This window comes from Hypanus sabinus, unplaced genomic scaffold (assembly GCF_030144855.1).
Source record: "Hypanus sabinus isolate sHypSab1 unplaced genomic scaffold, sHypSab1.hap1 scaffold_61, whole genome shotgun sequence".
NCBI classification, from domain to species: domain Eukaryota; kingdom Metazoa; phylum Chordata; class Chondrichthyes; order Myliobatiformes; family Dasyatidae; genus Hypanus; species Hypanus sabinus.
In genome coordinates, this window is record NW_026781466.1 from 468,562 (window position 1) to 479,588 (window position 11,027).

General features: G+C 45.0%; 1 non-coding gene across 1 annotated transcript; it reads right to left on the minus strand.

Moving 5' to 3' along the window:
- Positions 1-10,029: 10,029 nt before the first annotated feature.
- Positions 10,030-10,111, minus strand: trnas-uga (transfer RNA serine (anticodon UGA)). The gene has a single exon. It is a non-coding gene; the product is annotated as a tRNA-Ser (tRNA).
- Positions 10,112-11,027: the final 916 nt, after the last annotated feature.

Consider the following 11,027-nt stretch of genomic DNA (forward strand, 5'->3'; position numbering starts at 1 on the left):
ATGTTTAGGAATGGCATAAATTCTCGGTTGTGTTCAGGATGTCTTCATGTCACAATATGAATAAAGGCTGACTAGCTAACATTCCATGTCAGATCTAATATTAGGAAAGGAAACGGGTCTTGTGACAGATCTATCCCCGGGTCCGCATTTCAGATCAACAGGGCGAACTCCCCACCATTTACCTTGCCCAGGGATAGCACCAGAGAGTATGGAATGTGTTTAATTAGGGGTCAGCGATTTATGGTGCTGCCTGTCAGGAACTCAGGATGGTACATTGGGAAATGATGCACTCGGGGTGTTGCGCAACAGATATGTGGGGATTGTTTAGGGAGCACTTACACGGGGTTCAGTATAGGCTTGTCTCATCGATGCAGGGAAAGGACGATAGCGTAAAGTAACGCTGGGAGACAAGAAAGTTGGAACAACACGTCAAGGGGACGAAAGAACGATACTAACAGAACAGGAAGAAAGGATCAGGTAAGGCTAAAGCAAGTCACAATGTAGACAGGAAGGAAATAAACAATGGACTTAAAAGAGTGATAGGGGGAGTTGAGAAATCCTTGACTAGTTGGACTGTGGAGAACAGGAGGAGACTAAAGAGAGTGTGGGCAGATCAGAGGCAAAAGAGGAAAACGTGTCTGGAGTCCAAGGAGGCGGTGAAGCTCCTCACTGAATACATTGATCAATGTGAACACTGCGAAAAAATGCAGATATGCTCGAACATGCCGACGCTGAGAAAGAGGATGCGTTGGAAACTTGGAGAACATTATGATAGATGATTCCCCGGTGCCGGAATGGATATAGTCCAGGTAATTTTGGAAGGCGAACTCCGATATTGCTGTGATTTTGGACAGGATATTAGTGTCTTCGCTGGCCACGGAAGTGGAACTAGGTGACTGGAGGGTGGAAAAAGTTATTCATTTGTTGAAGAAAAATAACAGGGATACGTCTTGGAATTATAGACCAGGGAGCCTCACATCAGTAGTGGGTAAACTACTGGAGGGGATTATTGAAGAGGGAATTTATGCGTATTTGGAGAAACGTAGTCTGGCTACGGAGAGAAAGCATGGCATGTTGTCGTTAATGAGCCAGATTGAATTATTTGAAAAAGTGAAAATAAAACTAACAGTTGAATCAGAACAGTCGATGTGGGTCCTTTAATTTTTGTTGCTGTCTGATAAGTTCCCGATAGTGGACTCATTCTGAATGTGAGGAGACATGGGATCGAGGAAACCTGGCTGCGTTGATTCAGAATTGGCTTCCTAACAGTAGGAAGATGATATAGTAGATAGAGTGAATTCTAGCTGGAAGACAAAGTACATCCGTCTTCCGCATGGAGAGTTGAACTTCTGGCACACTTTGCAACTCTATTGCGAGTCTGATGGAGCCCGACAACTTGAAACCAGCATTTCAAAGTGATCAGCAGCAGCTTCCGGTGCTTATTAAAAGATCCAGCCTTCCAAAATCCCAATTCCAGTACACACTAATTTATCCTAATGCCAATTTACCTCTGAATCGTGGTTTTATTGCATCGAGTGTAGATACGCTCATATTTCGATCTATATAACCCTGAATCCACATGGCCGGTGTGGAATCCGTGTCTCCCTCTGAAATCATTAATAAACGAAACATACAAAATTACACAAACTAAAAACGCAGCAAAGGCAAAGCAAATATCTGAAATCACTCTTGTCTTCCTTCAAAACCATCGCAGACAGTCGGAGAATACTGAATAAACAATTTCCAAAGCTTCCATCTCCTCATGCTGTAACCATCCATTAACTCAGTCTCCATGCTTCAGTGTGTGCAAGGACAATGGAATCGAACAGCATCAACGACTTTCTAGATCGGTCGGTGCTGTGAGACAGTAAGGTTCTAACCCAGATATACAGTCAGACAGCCACAGGAAACTACTGCACAGAAACTGGGTCTTCAGTAAGTTCGGACCTTGAGGAAATATTTAAAGTCTATTCCCATCGACCTCACCCGGACCGTAGCCATCCATTTCCCTCTCATCCGTTTATTTCTCCAATCATTTCTTAAACGTTGACATCGGAATCTCAATTACCACTTGCGTTGGCAGCACTGTCTTCACTCTGTCGACCCTCTGAGTGCAGACTATTCCCCTCATGATCCACTTAAACATTTCACATTTCACCCTTCACCCATGATCTCCAGCTGTCTTCTCGCCCGACATCAGTGGAGAAAGCCCGCTTGCATTTACACTCTCTATACGCCTCATAATGTTGTATACCTCTATCAAATCTCCCCTCAGTCTTCTACCCGCTCGGGAATAAAATGATGACATATGTAATCATTCCTTTTTAATTCAAAACATTCAGTCCCGGCAATAGTCGTGTAATTTTTCTCTTCATTTTTTCAATCTTATTTGCATCTTTCCTGCAGGTAGTTGAGCTCAACAGCTCACAATATTCCAATTCGGGCCCCAACAAAGCCGTAAACCGTAACAACGTAACATCCCAACTCCTGTACTCCATACTTTGGTCCGGGAAGGCCAATGTGCGAAAAGCTTTACCCTGTCTAACTGTGCCGCAACTTTCATTGAATTATGAACCTGCATTCCCAGATTCGTTTGTTCTATCGTACTCCTCAGTGCCCTATTTCTCATTGTGTCGGACCAACCCTGGCTGGTCCGCCCAAAGGGCAAGATCTAACAGTTGTGTGTGTTAAATCCGATCTGACAATTTTCAACCCGTTTTTCCAGCTGGTCCAGATCCCGCTTTATGCTCCGGTACTCTTCCCCCGCTGTCCTCTGCACCTGTAATGCTGTTATCATCGGCAAATTTGCTGATCCATTTAACGACATTATTATCCAGATAGGGATATGGATGACAAGGAACAAGGGGCACAGCAACGATCCCTGGGATACTCCACTCATTACAGGTCCTCAGTTAGAAAGACAATCATCCATCACCACACTCTAGCTCCCCCAACGTATCCAATGGCGAATCCAATTTACTTCCTCATTGTGAAAGCCAAGTGACTGATCCTTCCCGAGCATCCTCCCACACGGAACCTTGCAAATTCCGTGCCGAAGATCCTGTAGACGGCATCCACAGCTTTGCCTTCAACACCATTCCAGATTACTACCTGTAAAGCTCTGTGAGATTGGTTAGACATGATCTACTACGCACTGGTCCATATTGTCTATCGCTAATGTTCCTGTTCCTGATCCGAGGCTGGTGAAAGATTTTCGATGGGGAGAGAGATCGGAGTCGGGTGTTTGGTGTCGGTAGAAACCGGGAGGGGGATAGACGGGAGAGAGATGAGGTGCTAGGTGATGCATTTTGTAGGCTCCAGTAAGAACGGGATGTCTACATTATTGATAAGGCTTTAGGAATTTTGAGAGTTGTTTATAAATCCAAAGAATCACGATGGCACTGGCGATACACGCGAAGTATTGCCGACTAAATGTCTAATCGCTAAATGTCTCGATGTATTTCTGCTGACCCACTGTCGCTGCAATCTGAAACCCCTAATTTCCCTTTAAGAAACGTACTGTTAATCTGTCTAAATTACTCAGCAGTGTAGCGAGCTGCTGAAGGACCAGGTGGACTTGACTCTCGGGAATGCAGGTGAGGCACCTTTCAGCGATCAGCGAAGGTCAGCCATTACCATTGCCGGAAAAGAGGTCGGTTCGGAAGACTTCCAGCCAGACTAAATCGACGGGCTAAGAGGCATCCTCTACCCGGCATCTTCTTAGCCAAAGGCCAATGACTTGAAAACAAGATGCATTACGTCAGCGCAACATTGCAGTTTCGGAGGGAGATGAGTGGCTGCTGTCTTCTCTGTTTCATGGAGACATGGCTCAGTTCGGTGGAACTGCCGGAAGGATTCTCGATCCACCGTTCGGAGAAGATAAGAAGGTATTGTGGTGCTGGGAGGGGAGTGGGGGTGTTGTTTCATGATAAATTCTTCACCTTCTCCGTATATAGCGGTCTTGTCGCACCCTTGTTCTCCCAATCACAACACCCAATGATTGAGTTCTGTCGGTGCTGCTTACCGAGAGTTTTTACTCATTGATCCGGACGGCACTTCACATCCCGCCAGAGCAAATGTTGAGCAAGCAAACCATGTACTGAGTGACGCGACCAGCAAACAAAGAACTGCCTACCCTCAAGACCTTTAAATAATTGCGGGGGTTTCTATCAGGCTTATTTAATGAAATCTAGGCTCATTTGTCACCAGCACGTCATCCTCAGTACCAGGGGCTCCCGCACACTCGACCACTGTTAGGGCACGATCAGGAAAGCCTACCATTCCACCCCAGACCATATTTCAGGCATTCTGAACGTCTGGTTTTCTTTCTCCTACCTCCATCCAGGCGGAGGGTAAGGAACAAGACACCAGATGTATCGGCAACGATGTCGCGGGAATCAGAGGGCCGGCTACTGAATTGCTTCGAGGCGATAGACGGAAGCAACAAATGACCCAGGGCTCATACGAGAATCTGAATGTTACAATCTTTAGAAAGACACTGGAGAACGAGTGTTTCCCACCGATTCATACAGTCCAGAGTGTTGCTTAACCGAAAGCACTGGGTGAACAAGAGATATGCAAAGTGCTGAGCAGTAGATTCGTGACAATATTTTTTACATTCATTCATTACTATTATTTATCCATTGATTTTTTTTTTGGTATTTTTCTGATTTGATAGTGTATGTTGCTGTGATGCAGCGCATCATCAGCTTCCCTGGTGGTCTAGTGGTCTAGTGGTTAGGATTCGGCGCTCTCACCGCCGCGGCCCGGGTTCGATTCCCGGGCAGGGAATAAAAATATTTCCTGCTGCAACATTAATATGTTGATTTTAAATTATTTTGTGTATTCATTGCTTCCACAACAACCCCATTCCTGTCTGTGCTTAACCTGCATCCGCCTGATTCAGCGCCATAAAACCACAAAATATAGGAGCAGAATTGGGGTGTTTGGCCCATCGGGTTTGCTTCGACATTTCCTCTCAGCCCCATTCTCCTGCTTCCTACTGTGTGTACAACCCCTTTCCGTCTACAAATGCTGCCTGACCCGCTATACTCTGTTTCTGCAGCGATTCATTATTTGTTCTGTATGTCACTTGTTAGACAATGAATACATGACTTTGAAAAAAATATCGCAGGTGCAGTCTCAATAAAGCTGGAAATAACTGTGCGAGGTCTTACAGAGACGCTGTCTCTCTATGGAAGGGGGTGACCATACATTCCCCATACTGGACTCTGGTCCGGCTCACACAGTTTGCCGACATCACCTTGACTCATCTGCCCGGGGTCATCACTGCTCATATCTCAGTGAGTATTGTCAGGTCCAGCCGGGTTTATTGCCGTGTGCACAGGGACGGTGAGGGACAGGTACAATGAAACACGTGCAGCATCATTGCAGCCTCGAAAAGACAGACAGTACGCAAAACATAAATTGTACATTTCTGCATCATGATCAAAAGATAGAGATAAATCCTGTGCCAGTTTCAAACTTGGAAATGATTCCTCAGGCAAACTGATGACATAGAATGCGAACTGTTATATCCACGGGGGAGCATGCAGATCCAAGACAGGCTTGTTTATTTCTTTTCTTTAAACAGACAGACAACAGAAAGAAGGGCGAGTCTGTCGTCCTCTTCAGCCCGCCCTGACATTCAATAAGATCAGGCTGGCCCAGACTTTTTCTCAATCCTACTCGCCATACCAGACTTTTTCTCAATCCTACTCGCCATACCAGACTTTTTCTCAATCCTCCACCCACCCCATACCGCAGTTGCCGGACAAAAGTCGGCCGGTGTCCTCCACCAAATCTTCTACCGTCTCCCCAGGTGAGAGGAGATAAACTTCTGTCGCCCGCCTTTACTTCGACGCACTGACAGCGCCCCCAGCTTCGATCTGAAGCGTATGGATATGAATGTTATATAATGGGACATTGTTCTGAGTTTTGCTCGGTATTGACGGGACTTTGGGGAGGCAGAAGCAGTCAGAGTCTGTGGGAGGGTTCAACTCTTGGGTGAAACGCTTTCCGCAACTGGATAGCACGTTGGAGTGACATCTGCAAACACGAATGTGAGCTCGGTGAGTTGCACGTCATTTGACGAGCTTGGTTGATGTCGGACCATTAAACCGCCACAGAGACAGTTGGCGAGGGTGATTTTGAACGTAGGTCAGCGAACCGATTTGTGTATGGCAATAGGACGGGTCGCTTGCTAGACAAGAGAGTAATGAGGTGTGTGTATAGTGAGCGATATTAAACGGCGAAAGCTTTTCCCGTTCAGAGACAGTACTGCCCAGTTCAGCGAATCAGTCATAATCTCAATCGCCCGTCGCTCAGCAGCTGAACAACATTGAATATGTAAAAAATTATTATAAGTTGATATTTCCAGTGTTTTCAGCTAACCAAAATTTCACATTGTTTTCGTGTCATACCGGAGCACTGAACCAAAATCGGAAGGGATTTGTTTAAAAAATCGCTACTCCTTCATGTTTACCTGTTTGCCCCGACATTTCAGCACCAATTTAAACCCACTTCCCTCCGCTCCACCCTAGCTGTCTTGTAAAGGAAAATCTATAGACGTCCCACCGCAATCACGCAATCACTGAACACTGATCGCCAACCGTTCGCATCAGTCTGTGAGAAAAGTGTGGGAGTGAGGAGCAAAGGAAGTTTTGGAGAGAGAGGGAGAGAGAGAGAGAGAGAGAGAGAGAGAGAGAGAGAGAGAGAGAGAGAGAGAGAGAGAGAGAGAGAGAGAGAGACAGAGACAGAGAGAGAGAGAGACAGAGAGAGGATGTGTGTGAGCGACGGGCGTTCGTGTGTGTGCATGTGTGTTAAAGAGAGAGACATGGAAGTGAGGCAGGGGAGAGAGTCACATCGTAGACAGGGCAAGACAGATAAACGAGGGAGTTTGAAAGGCAATTAGAGAGAGAGAGAGAGAGAGAGAGAGAGAGAGAGAGAGAGAGAGAGAGAGAGAGAGAGAGTGTTACACGGCAGTTTACCAATTGTATGTTCGCTTTCTGCCACTCTTTTCGCTCCAGTGTTTTCCTGACCACCAGTGTAACTCATCTTACCGACAAAACGAAATGGATCTTTCCGTCCCTTCATTTAAACTCGAACGCTGCAGGGTTCGTAAATATTATCACCGTTTGGACTGAGGAGGAGAAATGGTTCATGCGTTTACACATTGCCCTTCAACAGAGGAACAAGAGCACGTTATACTTATTGATGCCATTCTCCTAGTTTCTTCAATTATAAAGACAATTGACATTAAATTAGTGCCATTAATTCTTAAAATTCCAATGTTAGTTCTGATTTGGACGCAAGAGTTCTGCTCAGAGCGATAAATCGTCCGCTGTCGAACGTAAGGAAGTACGTTGGTGAACGAAGCGAGGCGCTCTGTGTCCGTACAGTTGTAGAACACGCCGGCACCAATCGCCCTGTTTCTACTCAAAATCTATTGTTAGACGCTCGGTTGCAAAGTGAAAATATCGTAGCTAAAAAGGCTGTATTGACATGTCGATTTTGCTAGTTTCCACCTGTCTTCACCCATCAGCAAGTGCATGTTTCATTGCGCTTGTGTGTACAGATAGATGTGCGCATTAATATAAATTTGAGTTCACGTTGAGGTAATCTCCAATTACATATAATGCATGATCCCTTCGGATAGACCCGTCAGCAGATACAGATCAATTGATTCACTGTCAGTTATTTTCCCGCAGTAGAAATTCAAGACGTCGACCAGCATATGCGGGTGGGAGGGTTGTGTGGTGGAAGAGATTTTCAATGTTTTCCAATGTAGTACTGAATGAGGGCCTCCGAATCCGGTATGTATTCTCAGCTAAAAATGCTGCGAGCGTTGAACTGGCAAACATATGGGATGTCAACTCCACAAATTCTCGAATCTCTCCAGTCGAGGAAACAGGATTTATTGAAGAACGTGTTACCGGCTCCAGATTTGAGTCGCATACGGTACCAGAACTCAGTGCATCGAAATCCATGTCGTTAATGAAAACCGAATCGGTAAAGTACCGCGTTGAACAGAGAATCAGAATCAGGGTTATTATCGCCGGCACGTGACGGGAAATGTGTTAACTTAGCAGCAGCAATTCAATGAAATATATAATCTAGCAGAGAGAGTGTGTGAGAGAGAGAGAGAGCGAGAGAGAGACAGAGAGAAATGTAATACTAATAATAAATAAAATAAACATAATAATAAATAAACAAGCAAATCAGTTACGTCTTTTGAATAGATTATGAAAAATGTACAAAAATTAAATACTATATTAAAAAAGAGAGGTCGTGTTCACAGCTTCAAAGTCCATTCGTGATTCTGATTGCAGAGGGGGGAAGCTGTTCCTGAACCGCTGAAAGAGCGTTTCTGTCTCATACCCTTAGACACCCAGGTTCAAACCTGATATCCGGTGCCATCTGTGTCGACGTTGCTCCTTTGCAGATTGGAGGAATTTTCATCGTCAATGTCGTGATGGTCTATTATCGCCCCTCATTAATGAGCTGTCCTTACTGTGTGAGGCTGATGACGTGACGTAGCCGGACAGCGGGTTGCAATGAGATTATTTAGGCTGCAATTGGTCCGGTCAGTGAGGGCACAAACTGGACAAAACTGTTTATTGCCGGAATGTGTGAGGTCATGTACTTCGTTGGGATTGGTATTAAATAAATGACGATTGGTTGCGGTGGGACTGTCAAAGGAAACTGTTCACGAAAGAGAGATGGCGAGCCGATGGGTGGATCAGGTATTTTGGAAGGCAACTGCAGATTGTAGGTTATTGCAACTCGATTGGAAATTAGAAATAGAGGAAACATTGTGATACATCTGTACAGGTTTCTGAGGTTGGCTCTGTTGCGGTGACGGCCATTTCACTCCCCATATATGCTGAAGGGTACAGTAGCACTGGAGAAGCTCGGAACAATTTAACTGACTCAGCTCAAGTGAGGAATGCACGTCCTCTGACGAACAACTGAAGTTAAAACTGTTCACTGCAGAATATAGAATAAGGGCTGAATCTAAGGCGATGGATGAGGCGTACAGTCAAGGACAATGTCCAGGATGAGGAATTATCGTTTAAGTACGAATTAAAGCGGAATATCTGAACATACTTTCCTGATACCAGAGACTACTCGACGAGACAGGGTTGTGGATGTTACAGCACGGGGCTGATTTAAATAGGATATGGACGCTTTAAAAAAAATAAGAAAATCGTGGGTTGCGAAACAGCCAAAGAAGATAGTTTGAAACGTGGGCAAGTGCAGCCGTGATCATATGACGTAAACGGACGGGAGCCATCAGTAACTGACATTGTCCCCTTACACTAGGAGTAACGTTTCGGGATTTTCTATTCAGGAACAAAATGTAAACTCATGGAACTGGTCTCCCGGCTGACGTGCATACAGAATGACGATTTAAAATGCCAGGACCGGATTATGAATTAAATAAAGTCGGCCTGACGAATGGTCTCACTGCCGGGAACTGTATTACATCGAATCTCAGGGATTGGGGATCTGCAGTCAATGACACTATGGGACGTTAGCCATATATTGCTCGCTTCTACCGCTTGCTGCCCGCGATCTGCAACATCTCCACCTGCAGAGACGTACCGGAGATTTTATCAGGGAAAGCTCTAGCTACAGCTGAGGGAGACGCTAATGCCCTCGGGTGGACTCTGCCACAACTACAGTAACACAGGAATCGAGTGAGATTAGAATCTGACAGAGGATGAAAATACGTCACCATGCGAATCGGAGAGCGAAAGGACAAAGTCCACTTCTTTCCACTGACGCTGAAATCCGTTCTCCGAGTTTGATTCTTTAAGTTTTACGAGACAGTAAAATTCCGAACTGCAGAGAGTTTAAGCTGCCTCGACGGGATTGATCAGAGTCGGAATGGAAATGAACATTGCACAATGAGTAGAAACGTATCGTATTGAATTGTATTGAAGTGTAAAAATACGCAGTTCTCAACTGAAAACAAAGAGCATCAAGGGTGTTAAATTTTATTGGCAGTGGGATTGTTGGCGTGAGCGCTGCGAGCAGGGTTCGAAATTGCGCGGGGAATCCCCATTGGATTTCAAGTCCAACGCCTTAACCACTCGGCCATCGCAGCGATAATGTTCAGCATCGCATCAATGTTCAGCACACACCGTAGCACTGCCCCCGAAGTGAGGGTTTTACTTGATTTATGTTTAGTAATGGAAAAAGTGAATCATTATATCATTATTCCAAAACAAATAGAATAATTGGACAGCTGTGGAATTTGTTTCAACACCGTTAGGTCAGTACGGGAGTGTGGAGGGCTAACACTGCCGTCAGTATCATAAATGAAGGAGATTTCCAGTATTGGGGATAAAGATCAGGATCAGAATTTGTTTCATAATGACGAACATATGTCAACATGATATTGTTGTTTTTTATTCTACTCTTCCTGAAATGAATGTTTAAATTGCATTTGCAGACCTTTACCACTGAATAAGCCTAGAAGTAAACATTTAGGGAATATTGCACAAGGTATCTTTGCTCAGGATGCTGTCAATTCAACCCCTGTAGAATGTGTTGAGAATGGGTGGGGGGGGGGTGATAGTCCCTTTCCAATCCGCCTAGACGGCTCTAGACGTAGTTCCCTGTTATTTTCTGCCATTAACGGGGTCGAGGACAGTTATGGTCCCTGACTTTATTTCTGCGAGTGACCTGGTCGGCGACTGTTGTTGCCTTTGTTTTTTCCATGCGACTGAGGGAGTTGAGGGCTGTTATCGTTCCTGACTTTATTTCTGCGAGTGAAGTGTTTGGGTACTTTTATTGTCGCTATTGGGTTTTTTTATGTTGCGGGGGAGGAGGCATTTTGGGGTCTGCGAGATTTGTTTCTTTTCTTTTTTCGAGTCGGCTTGAAGTTTGTCCTTTCATGAAAACCGATGGTCTCCCGGTATTTAATTGCTGTCCGGAGCAGACAAATCTCAGAGTTGTATTGTACATGCGGACTTCGGCAATAAAATTAACCCTTTGAATCTTTATATTCTCCTCACTCG